Here is a 17984-nt window from a genome sequence, read left to right on the forward strand (position 1 = left end):
TGAATCGCATATAGACTTTTTTTGTTTTGTCTCCACTTCACTTTTGATGCATATTTCCAAATTTTGGATACCAATGGGCCCTTTCAGCAACCATAATCCAGTATGCGTCTCTATCTGTTGGTCTGCACTGACTAAAAGCCCTAGGGTCGGTTTCCAGGGTGTTGTTAAGGTTACAAGCCATGGGAGGATACTTAAGCGGACCCAGATAATACCGGAGGCTTTTTCCAAATCCTTGAACTCCAGTTGCGAAAGGGAGCTAGATGTTTCTAGGTCCACTACAAGTAATGCTCAAGATATTTTAAGGGCATTTTTTGAGATCTCTAAAATAGTGTCTGGTTTGCTGGAGGCACCGAAGTCCCACAAGTGTACTAATCTTCCCAGGTGGTTTGGCACTGGATGCTCGAAAGCACTGAGGGAGCTCAAGAGTGTTTTAAGTGTTGAGCCATGGGATCTAGCCAAGGTAAAAAAAAATGCTGTTTGTTTGAAAAGAAACAGGCAAGCTGTAAAAAAGACATAAAGGAGGTGGTCTAGGCAGATCTAGTTGAGGCAATTAGCCTGAATAGCAACTCATAATTCTGGAATATTATCAATGGCCCCTTATTTCCTCCGGAAGTGGTGCTTCTGTGGAGCCACACAACTGAAGATGCATGGGTGGCTCACTTTAAGGCATTCCGCCTAATATCTTTGTAAGTGATGTCTGGGTGCCTTTTCTAACTGCACTTATTAATGCAGCGGGGTTGGTAGGTCCACCATAGTCTTGGGTAATGTCCATCATTTTACCAATTTTTAACCTCTTCAATGCCCATGACGAGCTGGTCTCGTCATGGGCCGCGGTTGCGCTGTGCCCATGACGAGACCAGCTCGTCATAAACCCCGCCCGCTAATGCAACGGCCGGCACAGGGCGGGGAAAGGGGCGGGCACTGAAGGGGCTAAAAACGGCGACCAAGATAGCCCATCCTGTTGTACGCCAGTCTCCCTACTCAATTCTGTAGTTAAAGTTGTAGGTCATATTTTACTGGAAAGACTGTCGGTGTGGGCTGAGGAAAAAAGTGTTGTCAGAATCTCAATATGGGATTCGTGCAGGACGGTCCACTGTAGGCAAGTGTTTGAACTTCTACTTGATTTGGGGGAAATACAGTTGCTCATTCTGGTTCCAAACACTTAGGTTTTATGGACCTTTCATTATGCGTTTGACTGTGTAAACCGATCAAAACTGTGGCAAATCATGTTTTACTGGGGGTGGAGCTGGACATTTTGTTTCTGAGACCTTTATAGGGGCACAAAGGCCTCTATCTGTCAGTTTCTCTAAAGACTTGCAGTGCTCATGTAGTTTTAGTTTTAAAGGAGGGGTGTGGATTGGTTGTATTTTGGCTCTATTTTTGTTTAACCTATAGATTGACAGATTAGAGCAGGCCCTGATTGTCCGAAAGTGGGGTCGCGTAGTCTACCAGTAATCTATACGGATTTCGCGGTCCTCATGACTAAAAAGGCTAGAGGCTTACAATCCCTGATGACATCCTTTTCTAAGTTCATAGAAGATTTGGACTTCTCGATTAATGAGAAGAAATCCTTTGTGATGGTAGTTTGTCCCCGATACACTAAATCAGCTATTTTTACGTTAGGATCCAGTGTTCTTTCCAAGACCAGAGTATTCTCATATTTCGGATTACTATTCGATTCAGCATTAAGTTGGCTTCCTTTGATTACCAGTAAATGGCGGAGTTCACACTAGCAACTTCTGCAGTTTTTAGTTTAGATAAAAGTTTAGGCAGTAGTCCCACTAGGGAGAAATATGCAGATTTACGGTGCAAAATATATTTCTGCAGTAATCTATGGGAGTGAAATCGGTGGTTGTGCTAACCATATGGAGCTGCAGCTAGTCGAAATTAAGTTTTTAAGGAGGCTTTTGGGTCTTCCTCAAAGTACCCCCTCCTTTTCGGTCCATGAGGATGCATTAGGAATTGGGCGTAGGTTTTATAATGGATTGTGCCCTTTCGCCCCCTTGTACTTTGGTTGAAGATCTTGTTCAAGCCAGGTCTCCAAGTAGGGAGATTGTGAAAGATGATATGTCTCTAGATCCTGCGTTTCATTTGCCCGTGGCTTAAGTATATCGGGGCCTCTTTCTAGGACTAAGGCAGGGGTGACCTTTTTATCGCTCCTGAGTCGCTCTCTAAGGCCCATTATGCTTGGGTTAAGGGACATTGTTTTAGGCAAAGGATCATGGATAGAGAAGGGATTAAACTAGTAAAGCCCTGTGTTTTACATCATATTGTGTGGAGAACAGTGTCTGCTACTGAACCTTATCTTCTTTTCATTAAGAATCGGCGAAACAGATTTCTGATAACTAGGTTTCGATTGCATTTACTGTTCATCTTGTTAGCCTATCCCTGGGGAAAGTACAGGGGGTATACATTTTTACCCAGTGGCAGTGAAAATAGGTCTCTGCAGAATACACTGCACTTCACTGTTATACAAACTTTATGCAATGCCTGGAATGTTTGTCATCCCTATTATGAACATTTTTTTTCAAGTTAGGCCTGCTCTTATGTACTTACAGCTGCTTTCTGCGGATATTATTTTTATTGTGCTTTATGACATTTGCTGAAAGGCTGAGGAATAGCCAGGATTTAGGCTCTGAGTTTTAAGTTCTCTAGTAACTGCGATGTTGTACTGAATAACCACTTCTGCATGTTGATAAGTGTACAAAGATTAGTGATTTTTTTTTAATACTATGTCTTTTATTTGTATTTATTGTGATCATTACGATTTTGTTTTGTTGTGCTTATTTGCTTTTATGGTTTTTACCCTCAACACCAATTAAAGCTACTTTAACTGACTTCTCAGTATTTGATGCACGGGTCTCTCCGTGACGCGATCCTGCATACCTCTGACTTTCTGTGGAATTGACTTCTCACTTTGCTCTCTTCTACAGTGTGCCCATGTGGATGATTTGAAGGCAGCAAAGTGCATTTACAATTTCTCAGCCAGAAGCTGATGGAAATGAAGTGCCCCTGGATAAATAACGGTGAGTTTGAACTGTACCCCTTCCAGTTTGCCACAGTGGAACGGGTTCATCCAAAAAATATAAACAATATAAAACTTGCCACAAATATGAAATGAGGGGAGTAGCCACTCCTTTTATATTCCTGCCTGGGAGCCTCCTCATAATGCCCTCAGAGGGCTTTTGTAGGTATTATTTCATTCTCGTGGTGCCCCAAGAAGGGGCAGGGACACCACAATGCATTTTTAAACATGTTGTGGAGGGCTGCAGGGAGTGCAGCAGTCCCTCTAGGATGATTTTTAAAAGTTGTAATAGGTTCCCTGGGTCATTGAATACTTGATTCCAGGAATGCTTACTTTATTTTTAATTCAAAAACAACAGTTGATGGACAGAATGCAGAACAATGTCATACATTCACCCCAGTACAGAGATCTGGGCTTAAATCCATCGGTTTTTTTCTCACCATGCCATTCCAGTTTGAACCCAGCCATATGCAAATCAGTCTTGACCCTGTGCCTCATGGGAACAGTCCAGCACGAACTGCCAAGCCAGGTCCTCCCTGGACTGGAGCCAAGCATCCTAGGACCGGTTTCCCCTGCAGCCGGCGTAATGGCTACAGCTTCTTTCACTTTCTCTATTTGGGATGTCCGGGCACATGGCACACTGCATGTCACAGCCGAACAAAAAAAATGTCAGGCTGTGAAGGAAGCTTTTCCCTCAGATCTTAAGTTTTGACTTAAATGAAAACCCTTCTGCTGTCAGCACCAGAAAGATCCAAGTGCTAGAGAGCTGTCTCTAGCACTTGGATAGGATGCTCAAGTCCTCGACACTGAAGGCATAGTATGCTCATTGTGTGCATTTGAGGTTAATGATGTACTTATAGAGATAATTACTAATTGACATAATTTACTGGACAATATGGGGTGAGCATAGGCACTGTCTTCACCTTTGGACAAGACATTGAGAGATAACACACACTACCCCAACTCTTGTGCCAGGCAAGGAAAGAAAATATCTATCCCACAGTCATTGAAGAAGATAGGTTTTCAACAGTCACCAACTCTGTCTTGGTCAAAATAGATGTGGCAAAGAAAATATGCCCTTGACCTAGAGTGAAGGAAGGGGGTTATCTGTGTCTTTGGATAAGGTCTGGAGAACCACATATACACCCCATCCTTGTGCAAGAAGGAGTGAACACCATACAACATCCATACCATTGGGGCTGTGGCATGAAGAGATGGTGACTATATCTAATAATCCCCTGCTTTAGGAAAGGTGGGGGCGACACTCATCCCTCCTGCCCTTTAACAAGGTAACAATGGTGAAAGCTACCTTCTCTCACTTATGGGCAAGATAGTAACCAAGTCAAGTCAAAGATCTTTATTCAGATATAAGACATCCATAAAAGTACATATAAATCACAACAATCATCCGATAAAAGAACAATAAAATAAACATTTAAAAATTATAAAAGAATGACTAGTTAATCTTGTGATGTAGATATTTCATAGAATACAAATATAACAGTGACAGTAATTCCACAATGGAAATACAATAGGATTTAAACTAGAATGAGCCACAGTAAAGACAAAACACAGCTAGTTAGCTATGACATGTGCAAGGGAACAGTCACTAGTGCAAAAATGCAATGTGCAAACAATGCAAAGATAGTGCAAACTTATCAGGCCACGTTCATTGTTGCTCGGGATCGAACAGCAGAATGAAAAAAACGACTGACTCTAAAGATTACATCATCAGAGCTTAGCATCAATAGGTCTCTAAAAGCTAAATTAAAATCCATCAGAAAGTTCTTTTTAAAATAAGGAATTGGGTAATATTTGGTGTATTTTACATAAAAACCACAAAAGAATGTAAAGTGTAACAGGCTTTGTTTGCCGCCTAGGTTACAGGGACAGCTTATATTTTCCGAATTTTTGATAAAGCCTAAAGGGAAGCAAAGGAGATTTTTAATGCTCCCGTCCCTGAACCGAAACAACAAACTCCTATTCCATTTGCCCAGTTTCTTTCGCAGGTAACCCTGGGGCATGTTATGGGGCCTACCGCATAATTCCAAAAGGGGAATGTACCTTATAATAGCCGGCTTTACATGCTCGGTCTTTTTTCTAGTTTTCCGGTACAGATCGTACAACGCCCGTTTTAATTCTTATGTGTACAGTCAATAGTTTGGGGTGATAAAAATAAGTGCCCCATCTCCACACTTACTAAGCTTTTCTCGACTGCCCTGAGCCAAGGTATATAATTGGCCCGCTCACATTTTAGGCAGTCCGAGATGATATCACGGGTCAAAGAGGCAGCAGAGTTCCGCCATATTTTCAACCAAAACAGGGCAGGTCTAGATCTTATAAAGTCTTCTATATAGGGGAGATTCAATTCTCTGTGACACACGTAAGATGGGGCCGAAATGACCCCCCCCCCCCCAAGACCCTCCTACAGAATCTGTTCTCTTCGATCTGTATATTAGCACAGTTCGAATACCCCCACACCTCTGCACCAAAGGTCCCTGTCGGTAAGCACTGTGTTCTATAAATTTGCAACAGTGGTAAAATAACCTCAGAATGTTTGGGTTGACAGAGGGTAATTATAGAATTGATAGTTTTACCCAATTTATTCCTCCCCCTGGCAACATGAGGTTGCCAGGAACCAAAATCAGAGAACAGGCCTAGATAAGGCAAAGTGCAAGTACTATTTAAAACATTGTTCCCTGACATGATGTGGCGAATTCTATGTTTCTTTGGGCCACAGGACATTATGAAAGATTTTAAAAAATTGGTACATAAGCCAAGGTCGGCCATATATGAAACAAAACCTGATAATAAAGTGCGTAATGCATTGGGTGTGCGGCCCATAAGGACCGCATCATCCGCATAGAGGAGTGCGGGGAGTGGTTTACCGTTGATGTATGGGACATCGCTGGTTAATTTACATAAAGAATTGCTTAGTTCATTTATGTACAAAATAAAAAGCAGGGGGGCCAAGACGCAGCCCTGTCTGACCCCCCTGCCAATTAAAATGTCGCCCGAGACTTCGCCACCGTTGTTTATTCGAACTCGGGCTTTCAAGTCACTGTGTAAGTGGGCCAAAAAATAAACCAAAGATTCGTCTAAACCATAATTCAACAGGACTGACCATAAACGGGAACGATTAACAAAATCAAAAGAAGATCTTAAATCCATAAACCCTAAATACAATGGGGATTTTTTGGCGATAGTGTATTTGGCCAATAGTAAGTTTAAATTTAAACATTGCTCCACGGTCCGTATGTTACTTCTAAAGCCTAATTGGCATGGGTGTAGGATCATATTTTCTTCAGCCCAGGTTCTGATCTTATTAAAGATAACCCTACCTAGAATCTTCAAGGTATTATCTATTAAAGATATAGGGCGATAACAGCCAGGGTCAAGTCTGTTGCCTTTTATAAAAATTGGCACAATGATGCTGTTAGACCAGGAACTTGGGGGTGGAGTATGAGATAAATTATTAAAGATGTTACACAATAAAGGTGACCAAAAATCAGGCTCTGATTTTATTAAGTCGATGGATAGTCCATCGGGACCAGGTGCTTTGTTCCCCGCACTTTGTGAAATAGCATCTTCCACCTCCATTATAGAAATATTCAATGTCTTGAAGGGCTGGAAAAATTCCGTGGAAGGATACGGCGCTGCATATATATTTGAAAAATGCTCCACCCACAAGTCCCCAGGTATATTACAATTTATGGGGGTGATATTAGATCCGATTGATCTCAAATTCTTAACCTCACTCCAGAACCCGGCGTTATCTTTCAGTGCCGATGTACGCACAAGGGATTCCCAATGGTCTTTTAGAAGCTCTTCAGATCTTATTTTTAAAGTACGCTTATAACTTAACCTTAGTGTCCTCACCAGAGACTAGTCCCGTGGTTCAACTATAAGGGCGGCCCTTAAATCCCGATTAGCTTTGGAACATGGGGTATCGAACCACCTTGGGTTTTTAGCATTATTAGCTGGGGCTGGTTTAGATATCTCCTTTTTTATGGCCTTACATAGCCCTGTAAAGGCCTCAACAATGTCATGTCCAAGGCTATCAGTGGATAAACAAACAGACACTAATACAGGATGTTCCTTAATAATGCGAGCTAAAACCCCCTTATTGTCTATCCCCTTCCAGACCACCCTAAGTTTGTCTGTCGACGCTACTAAATTTTTTGCCCCGATTTCACTGCTGTTCCCCTGTTTTTTGATAGATTTAAAACTAAATGAGATTGGATAATGGTCGCTATATATGGAACAAACGACTACCGCCTCTAATAAGAGGTCCACAAGCGGGGAAAATATGAATACATAGTCTATTGTGGTTGAACTCCCGCGCCCGACATATGTGGCCACGGGTCCTTTATTCGCAGCAATATGTGCCTTCTCCATAACGTTGACTAAGTCCCGTGTGGCTAAATGGTCAAGAAATTCTTCACCTCTTTTACACGGAGGGGTTCTAAAGTGGATATGTGCATTAAAATCACCTCCCAAGCAAATGCCATCAAGTTTACCATACTTTTGGCCGTCTGTAATTTCATCAATAAAATCAAACAATCTTATAAAATTAGTGTTTGGATGAGTTGTGAAATCGTTGTTATAAAAATTAATTAAACATAATTTTATCCTGGTGATATAAAGCAAAGCCTGGAAATTCATATCATTAGTATGCAAGGATTCAACTTTATCTCCTGCCCTAATCTTAACCCAAATAGATAATCCCCCACTGGGTCTGCCCATAACCGGAATGGGTACAATTTGGTTGTGACAGCTGTAACCCTCAAAAAGCAAAGGACAAGTGCACCAAGTTTCTTGGAACATTAAAATGTCGAAGTTAATAACCCAATCTGCCCAGTCCCTGATTTTCATTTTGGAATTGAGACCGGCAATATTCCAGCTCAGAATTGTCAAATTATTGGACAGTATGGGGTGGCAGAGGCATGGGCGGTTATTTTAGAATGGGATGGCGACATTAGCGCTCTAATGCCATTAGACACCGTTGTAGTGGAGCAGGTTGGCAGTTCACCCACGGGGCCAGATGTATTGATAAGATCACTAGCTACTATATTTGGGAGGATAGCTGAAGGTCAATCCAAAGTGCCCGGCTCAGATAATACACTGAATCTATTATGCAGTGGATACAGTGGTGGAGCTGGGCTAAATGGTCTCTGGGTGGGCCTATAAAAATAACCCAATGGCAATAGGGTTATGACAGTTGAAGGGTTAAAGTGGATATTGTTACTACTAAGAATGAATTTGACTGTGGTGGGGTGTCTAAGGTTAATTACAATACAGTCTCCAGGGATATTCTTAATTGAGGGACCAACCCAGCTCACCCGGCGGACTGACAAGATTTCACTCGAGATGTTAGGGCTTACCCCTTTATGTTTAGACAACCAGTCAATACACTTGTTGTTCAACTGGGCCCAAGACTCACCTTGGCCCTCCCTGAGCGGTGGTACACCCGCCAGAATTAAAACATATGGGCAAGCATCAGGAGGTAAATGAAGGGCCGGTCCCAGATTTTTTGTGGGCCTAGTAACAGCAACTTTGCCCTTGTCTAAGCCAATAATGGCGGGTGCCCCCGGCCTCATAAGGGGCACAGTGGGTCCGCCCTTTGAGGTATCGGCGACTACACTGATGGGGCAAGGTGGTTCGGCTGCTACAGCCGGGGCATGCTGCGGTGTCATGGAAGATTGAGTGTTCCCTGCGATGTCATCCCTAGGTACAATATTAGATGTAGGTGTGCGACTGAAGATATTGGGCCTGTCACCCAAAAAGCCCTTACTGGCGACTTCCAAATCTTTCAGTAGACTATCTCCCCTCATTAGATCAAGACTAATAACCCCTTTCCTTTTTGCGTCTTCATTTTTTACCAGGTTTTCCAATCTATCTAATCTTTTAAAAATAAGATTAAACTGTTTGATCATTTGACTTTCCATTTGTTTAAAAATAGTATCGACTGTCACTATAGTCTCGATAAAATTCTCATTTGGCTTTTTTTGAGTAACACATTTAATTATGGGCTCAGTCTGTGTGCAAGCAGAGTTATATCCATCATTAGGGGGAGTTGTGTCTAGAGGCCCCACAACAGATTGCAATGACTCCTTAGTGCTGCTGCCGCCCCCTGGCAGTTGTTGCTTCCCTCTAGTCCACATACTCAGGGGGGTTGGTTGGCTCTTGTTACGAGAGGGTTGTTTCTTCTTATTAACTGCTGGTTTCGAAGGGCCTCTTTTCCTTTTCTCTCCAACAGTCTTATTACTCGGGGACAGAGGAGGGATAGAATCATGTGCAGCGGGATCAGGTTGTGAGTCAATAATAATAGTATGACTGCTTCTCCCTGATAACATGGTCAACCGATTGGCCAAATTAGGTTTTATAACAGTAACCACAGGGGAAAGCGGCGAAATGTTATTAGCACTTGTTTGCTGGGGTTCTGGGAATAAACGTGTAAGGTCCATAGACATTCTCCTCTCAGTATTGGCAATTTCATTAGTGACCATGTTAAAGGCATTATCCAGCATGCTTTCCAATGACGATGCAAGGACAGGAGGGCCCACAGATGCCTGTGCGATTGAGCTAGCATTTCTTTTCCCCATAGTGGTTAATTCAGAGCTTTCCTTGGTAGCAGCTTAGAGGGGTGGCCCGCCCGACCACTGCTGACCTCTGAGGGCCTTAGAGGGCCCGCCCTTTGCCCGGGATTAGCCCGGTACTCCCCGCGCGCGATCCCGCGACGCGGGGGCTCTCCTCGTCTTAAATACGCCTCCGAGCACGGGAGAGGTGTGTGCAGCTTCCTGCCGCTGGGAATGCTGGGGATTGAAGTTCTCCCCTCACTGCGGCCGCGCCAAGGATCGAGAGTGGCAGCGGCGGCAGGGGAGACGGGCGTCAGGGATGAGTGCAGGTATGGCAGGGTAGTCACGTTGGGCCAACAAGCAAAGAGCCCCCCAAGATAGTAGCATTAAAGCCTGCTTCCCCGCAAGTGTATTTGAAGTAGCACACAGAATATCATGACTTGTGGCTTCTGCTCCTACTCACCATGGGCCATGCCTTTTTTGAGACTGTTGAACCTGACAGCATTATAGTGGCCCTCGCCAAACCTTTTAGCCTTCGTGGCTCATGTTCTTGCTGATTCCTTGTTGTTGGCCTTAGGACTCTGAGCTTTTTACCACTGCTAACCAGTGCTGAAGTGCATGTGCTTTCTCCCCTAAACTTGATTGATTAACTTATCCACAATTAGCACGTTTATTTTCCTGTAAGTCCCTAGTATTGTGCACTACATGGGTGTAAATTAAATTCTGCTAGTGTGACTGCCGCATTGCTTTTGCCACCCACTCGAGTAGCCCTTAAACATTTTCAGGCCTGCCACTTACACTGCCATGTTGACTTGCCTGTCAAAACCCCTTGCCAAGCCATACACTCTCCTTTTATTACATATAAATCTCCCCTAAGGTAGGTCCTAGATAGCCCGTAGGGCAGGGCACTGTGTAATCAAAAGGTAGGACATGTGCTTTAAGTTTTACATGTTCTGATAGCAAAAACATCCACATTTGCTTTTCACTACTGAGAGGCCTACCCCTCTCATAGGTTAATATTGGGGATTCCTTATTACATTGAATAAGCTGTAATTCATAATTGAGAGAAAGTAGAGTTGTCATTTTTAGTACCTATGGAATGGTAATGATAAATCCTCTTAAATGGTAAAGTTGGATTTGTTATTACTATTCTGAAAATGCCACTTTTAGAAAGTATGGCATTTTCCTGCTTTTATGATAACTGGCTAGCCTGGGTGATAGTTCAAGTTTGTGTATTCCCTCTAGACAGCCACACATAAAGGATGGTTGGGTAGTACATCATGCATCTTTCTGGGATGAAGGGAGGGAGAGCTGGGCAAAACCTAACAATTTCACCAGAATAGTGTGGGCCCTGTATACCCCAGCGGCGGCCCACTGCTCTCTCTTCCTAGACCTTCATCACTTGGCCCAGAGTGACTCCAAAGGCTAGCAGAATAGCCTCCTGTTCCTAAAATACTCAAGAACATTGAAGTCTTCCATCCTGCTCTTGTGCCTGGTTCATTGGAAGTGAACCCAGGCGCTTGCTCCAGCAGAAGCAATGCATCATCTGCCTCAGGAGCAGAATCAACGCACTGCTGCTTTTGCAGGAACGGAACCGGCGCATCGCACTCGGTACCAGTGCATCATCATCGAAAGCACCACATTGGAACCACCACCTAGCTGTCACTGCAGAAGAATGATCAACGCATCCCTTTGACTACCTGGAGAAACCCGGAGCATTGGCTTTGAGCCGATGCATCCCCGAACCGGTGCTTCACCTTTGGAACCAGCGCATCTCCATCGTTGTGTGGAGAAAATCAACTCATCTCTTCGACTGCGGGATCCACACCAATGCATTGCTTCGCTGCACCCCACATCTTGTTGATTGCGACCAGGATTAGGGTACTTTTGCTCAGCGTGCCTGCTTGGGCCCTGTATCGGGCTCATGCTCCATCGTGGTCGGCCTGAAAACTTGACTTTGTCTCAGTCCTGCACGACCAATTAACTCTTTAGGCTCTTACTGCTTCTATGCACTTTTTTTTATTTAATCTTTAAAAATTCATATCTTGACTTCTAGTTATTGAATATTTGTCATTTTGGTCATGTTTTATTTATAACATTGCGCTTTATTGTTCTAAACCACTTTTCATGGTGTTTTCATTGCTTTACTGTTTGAAGTGTTGCACAAATACTTTACACATTGCCTCTTATGTTAAGCCTGATTGCTCTGTGTCATGCTACCAGAGAGTGAGCACAGGTTAATATATGGTGTACATCTGACTTACCCGATCTGATAGAGACATCTAGCCGCAGATTCTTTAACTTAGAATATCTCCCCAGGCATCAGACTGGATCCGGAAAATCTTTTTTCCCCAGCAATACCTCTGCACGCCGGGAGGTGGCGCTGCTCGGCTCCGTACTGACGTCGTCCATGGAAGTGACATCAATGGAGCCATATAAGCTCCTCCCAGCATGCTGACATCAGTTTTTCTTCTTTTCCGCGTCCTAACGTGTCACCGGGAATGTAATACCGTGGGCCTGTTTTTGTTACTTACAGGCCTTTTCGACGCCTTTTCGCATCCAGGAACATTGTGTTTGTTGCCTCTTGCAGGCTTCAAACCGTGCCGGTCATGCTCGTGACAGAGGTCAGCAACGGACTTCTGTATGTGGTGCTTGGGAGAGCACCATGACTCCATGGAGTGCGTCGCTTGCCGCCTGCTGCGGCCGACATCCCTGCGGGAACGCCACATGAAGCTGCTGTCTGCCCAGATGTCCTGAACGGTCCCCTTGCGAAGCAGGTCTCCTTCTCTGGCAGAGTCGTCCACGTGGGTCATTCGCCTACCTCAGGTAAGCATTCGTCCCCCCTCCCTAGCACGCCTCCGGGCCCCACAGGGGGAGGTAGGGACTCCGGTTGGGACACCGCTGGCGGGTTTACCCTCTGCTCCAACCGAGTGCCCTGACTCTGACACCAGAGTCACTGCAACGTCTGGACACGGCCCGGGGGGGCATCCTACGACGTCTAGCCCTTCCATAGCACTGTTTCACAGCCTTCCGAGGCTCCCTGCGGCATCGCTGGAGGTGGCTGTGGCGTGGTGCATGACACCGCTTTGGCGTACTCTCTCCCGCAGGTTTCCACCTCGGGGAATGTTGAGTCGACGCTGGTCTGACTCCAAGCGGTCGGGACCTTTTCGGATGTCACCGACGCCGGCTCCACTCGAAGAGTCGAGGCCTCTTCGGAGGTCACTTGCGCCGGATCGACTCGAGGAGTCGAGGCTTTTTCGGAGGTCACCGGCTCGACTCGAAGGGTCGAGGCCTCTTCAGAGGTCACCGGTTGGACTCGAGGAGTCAAGGCCTTTTCGGTGGTCGCCGACGACGACTCGAGGTGTCGAGACCTTTTCGGAGGTCGACTGGCTCGACTCGGGCGGTCTCCAGTGCAGGCACCAGTGGAGCATTGGCCTACTCATCCTGCTGCTGGACCTCTTTTAAGTGGCCGGTTTAGCTTGCGTCCATCACCTACAGATGTTTTGCGCTCACCGCCTCGTGGGGCCACAAGGGCTAGTGGGACGTTCGTCAGGGCTGGTTGCGGGCTGCAGACATTTTAAGGATGAAGCCGCCCTTAGTCGCTAGTCCTTCGGAGCCTGTGGAGTCATTGTTTGACTTCCTACTCGGAACGTAGGCAGGGCCTTCTTCGGGGGCCCCAGTGGAACGTGTTGTGGCACATCGCCATCGGCCGGCTTCCCGCCTGTTTGACCCTCCATCCTGGGGCTGTAGGACTTGTGCTTCAGGCAGTTCTCTCTTTGACTCCTGCTCCGTTGCATCCTCCCACTCGGGAGTCTCAGTGGTTGGAGTCATATGGCCGCGATGTGCTTGCATCCACTAGCTCGGGACTACGGTCCCTCAACACATTGTGTATATTTGCTTGGGCTCAATTTGCCCTTTGAGACGCTGTTGAAGGGCTCCTCCCCTCCTTGCAGAAGAACTCTTGTGCCGATGTGGCCCGCCTACTCCGAGATGGCCATGCTATGGCGCACTTTTCAATTCGGTCTGCCATGGACACCACGGACTCTTTGGGTCGTACTATGGCCAGGTCGGTTGCCATACGCTGCCACGCGTGGTTGTGTGCTGGCGTTTTCCAAGAGCTTGTTCAGACGCGGCTTAGAGATATACCTTTGGGGTCTCTCTTTTAGACGCCAATGCTGATTCGGCAGTCAGGCATCTCCTGTATATGTATCTTCCTCTGTTTTAATCTTCGTGAATGATTTTTGGTTTCATTACAGTGCCGTCCCTTTCTTTCTGTTACCCGTTGTGGGCCGCAGATGTTCTGGGTTGTGTGGCTGCTCAGCTATGTTGTTTACTTATTTTGGTACAGCTAGTTGAGCTGTGTTTGCCTTTCTTTTGAGCCTCTGCCTACGAGCTTGTCTCAAGAGAGACCCTATTTTTGTAGGGTTGTGCCTTGCCCTATGTGGGGTATTTGTTGGCAATCATATTGCTACTCTTCCATGCCCAGGAACTTTTGACGTAAGCTGACTCTTCCTACTGTTGCAGGATGTCTCCTCTGGTGAGATCCATAGGATTGGGTTTCTCTCCTAGGGTTACCATTGGTTATCTACGGTTGGTCTGTAAAACATCCCCGCCTCCGTAGGGGGTTTTGTCACCCTGGCGTGTTCCTACAACCTTGCTGTGCACGTCTTGCCTGTCTATCGGTGGACATGCGCCCCTGGGGGGGGGGGGGGGCGGCAGGTCTTCCCTGGCACGTTCTCCGGTTCCTTGCTTCTTGCGGGACATGGGGTCCGGTTTGTCCCTTCGCTGTCCTGTGCATATTCCTAGTTCTCAAGGAGTGGCTCTGGTCTATGCCTTTCTGCCACTGGGTCGGTGCTCCACCCATGATGGTTTTCTGGGTGTGAGTTCTTAATCCCATTCTGGCACAGGTGCTTCTTTAGGTATCATTACTGTGTGTGTATTCTTCTTGACGTTCTCCATTTTGGTAGACAGTGTCGGTCTTTGGCGGTGTAGGCTTTTGGTGCCAGGCTTCTGTCTGTGCCTTCTTTCTATCCTTTATGGGCAGTCTTGTGGTCTATGTTTCCGCTGCCTCTCGGGAGACCAGGATTTTTCCCTCTCGGGGATCGCTTTTTTTCTGCACTCTTAACTGTTATGCAGCACACCTGTGCTGTGGTACCGCTTGCATGACTATTTAGGATTAGTCACTCCATGTATGTGTGACGACATTCCTGTCTCTTTGTGGGTATATAGTGGATTGTACACGCCACTGGGATGCTCGCAGGCTAAGTCTTTTTGCCTTAGTGTCAGACATTCTTGCTTACTCTTTACTTCAGGATGTGTTCATAGCCTTGCAGGTTATCCACTCACAGTGGTGCCTTTACTTCGTTTGGCTGCATGCCGCCCTCCTAAGCTTTGCTCAATGGTGGCTCCTCTGTGGCTGTTGGCACTAGGCTCCTGGCTCGGCCCTGCCACTGTTTTCACATGTGCTAGGCAGTACCCATTAATGTGTTTGTTTCTTACACCTACGGGCCTCGTGCTGCAGCTCCTGTGCTGGGGTGGACAGTCTTCCAACTGTCCCCTGTTTCTTGTAGCTTCCACTGTGGTGTGGGTTCAGGCGGTATGCTTTACCGTTGTCATGTTGTTTTGACCCTTGGAACTTCTTTCCTCTTGGATGGGATGCTTGGATCCTTCTTGAAGGGCTCGCTGCATTGTTTATGTTGGCACGGAACTTTCTAGTTCTGTTTTCCTTTCGTCTGTGTCTGGGTGAGAGAGGTCTCACATCGTCCCTCGTCGGTTTTGGTGTCTTTACCATTCCTTGTTCATACTCCTAAAGGTGGGTCATGGGTCTGATGCCCGTTGTCCTGGCATTGCGGTTTCCACTGTTTTTCATCAGCAGTTGTCGAATATGTTATCCTGGAACTTAGTGGTTGTTTTGTAGACCCTCCTCCTATGGGGTATGGCTTTGGTATCTATTATAAGTTAAGGAATCTGCGGCTAGATGTCTCTATCAGATGCAAGAGTTACTTACCTTCGGTAACGATATATCTGGTAGAGACAGTCTAGCTGCAGATTCCTTAACGCCCGCCCATCCTCCCCACTCTGCGAAGACCTTTTCATATGGTGTCTTTTCACCTAGCCTCCCTCTTTCTGGTGGCCGTGGTCTTCCGGAAGTGTGCTCTCGCACCTCACTCTGGGGTAGGGTGTGTTGTTCTGCGGGAGGCCCTTTGGCCTCCCCTCTGTCCTAGTGTTTGGTTGGTGGCGTGTGATCGCGCTTTCCTTTGGAGCTAGTGGTGCTGTTTGGCTTTCAAGCCCTTTGGCTATTCGCTCCGTCCATGTTTTTTAGGTGGTTAAGGTCCCTGCTTTCCACTGTCTTCTCATGTTTCTCCACCGGTGTTCCTCATGCGTGAAGTTCTTCTGTTTTAAATTCCCTCCCACCGCCCATGCCTGTGCTTCCTTCTTTCTATGGCAGTCGGTTGGGTTGGATTCTCTTTAGTGCTACAGTCCTTCGATCACTGGAGGGTGTGTGTAGTGAACTTTCTGGTGGTCGTTCACTTCTAGTCACTTGTCTGGCAACATGTTGCTTCAATATTGCGTTTTTTTTAACCTCCCTCCCGTGGTGACAAGTCGTGTCTGCCTTGTCGTGTCTTTTGTGCGGCATCTGTAACCCCCCTCAAAGTGGGGCGCAGCTTGGTGCTTTGTTCGGCCCTTGCTCTGTGAGCTCCCTCCAGTTCCTGGTACTGGGTGCTTTTTCAAATTACTTTTGTTTCTCATTATAAATGATTTTACTCTATTTTAACACACACTGTTCCTATGCTATCGTAGATTTTGTCATGGCTCCGCATTGTGGCGCGGAAAAGTTTCCTGTAGAAAACTGACGTCAGCACGCAGGGAGGGGATTATATGGCTCCATTGACGTCATTTCCGTGTTCCGTGGACGGCGTCAGGACAGAGCCGAGTGGCGCCACCTTCCGGCGTGCAGAGGCATTGCTGGGGAAAAAAGATTTTCCGGATCCAGTATGATGCCTGGGGAGATATTCTAAATTAAGGAATCTGCATCTAGACTGTGTCTCTACCAGATATATAGTTCCCGAAGGTAAGTAACTCTTCCGTCTAGGACTGTGGTTCCTGCTTGGACACGGTGCATAACTTTGCCAACCCGAAACTCAGGGCCTCTTTTACAATGAGACTGCGCCACGGGAGTGTCACTTTTTGCGATGCTCTGGTAAAGCAGGGGCCTGCTCCATATTTACCAGGCAGCACTAAGCCAGTTTGTGTGGCCTAATGTGGTCTTGTAAATATTCCTCCCTTTAATGCATTTTACTGCATTAAAAGGGCATTCAATTTGTGTTGCTGTGGGCGTTCCAGCAACACCCATGTCTTTTTGACACTGCTACAGATGTACGAGGAATTGTAACTCTGAGGCAGCTCTAAAAACATATGCATCCCCAAGGGGAGACATAAGTGAGGCGCAATAAGGGGAAATACCTTTATTTCTCCTTGTTTCTCCTTTTTCTATGTGTGCTGCAGTCTGTAGGACACATATAAAGAGGTGGGTCTTCCTCTTAATCCAGGTCCTGCTTCTCTCTCTTGCTCCTCATTGAAATTAATGGCTAGCTAGTTCCAATGTTCACTGCCTTATTCCTGTTATGTTCTGCTTCTGCCATGGAGCCTTGGAGCTGCAAGTAAAGGAAGAAAGGTATGCAAAAGAAATTGTGTTTTTTCTCTGTTCATGTGGGAGTGTAAGTGTGTTTGTGAGTGATCGAGAGAGAATGAGATTGAAAAAGAGTGGGGCTTATTTACAAGTCGCTTGCATTTCCGTACACCACTTTTTCCCATATTAAAAGTGACGCACTGATGGCGTGAGCCTACTGAATCCTATGTATTAAAGCAGAACACCTGCACCCAGGAGTTCATATTAGAGCCCCTGTACACCAGTAGTTGTGAGTGAGGTTCAGTGGTTGTGAAAGACAGTGTGTGTAAGGGCGCTTCTGAGAGTGAGTATATGTGACTGTGAATGACAGTGAGTGAGAGTGGGTATGAAACAGAATGAGTAAGTGAGAGCGTGTGATTTAGAGTGAGTGAGTTGGAGAAAATGTGAATGAGACAGAGTGAATATGAGTGAGAATGTGTGTAAATTAGTAAGAGTGTTTGTTAGCGTGTCTTATGCCTGTCAGCCTGCTGCTGGTTTTGGTATACTCAAGATATTTCTTGGCTTATGGAAGGGTACCTGTTAAAAAATGTAGGCCCTGACATATTGGTTGTGATTCTTGCCAAAAGGGAGACACCTATGGTCAAAATGACTGTGCTGGCACACTGTTGTTAATCCTTGGCAACCGTGGCCCACTGGGCGTGGGAGGTCTGATTGGGGAAAGCAAACAATGAGAAAATACTGGTTTTGATAT

The 17984-nt window shown here is 46.0% G+C and overlaps 1 protein-coding gene across 4 annotated transcripts in view; it reads left to right on the forward strand.

Moving 5' to 3' along the window:
- Positions 1–17984, forward strand: part of LOC146857073 (uncharacterized) — a 345333-nt gene that overhangs the window by 147922 nt on the left and 179427 nt on the right. For all 4 annotated transcript variants that reach the window (XR_014979538.1, XR_014979537.1, XR_014979536.1 and 1 more), the window contains one exon: positions 2934–3026. The gene's annotated coding sequence lies outside the window, so the exon portion shown is untranslated. The remainder of the gene's footprint in view (positions 1–2933; positions 3027–17984) is intronic.

Source organism: Triturus cristatus, chromosome 3_2, assembly GCF_964204655.1.
Source record: "Triturus cristatus chromosome 3_2, aTriCri1.1, whole genome shotgun sequence".
NCBI lineage: Eukaryota > Metazoa > Chordata > Amphibia > Caudata > Salamandridae > Triturus > Triturus cristatus.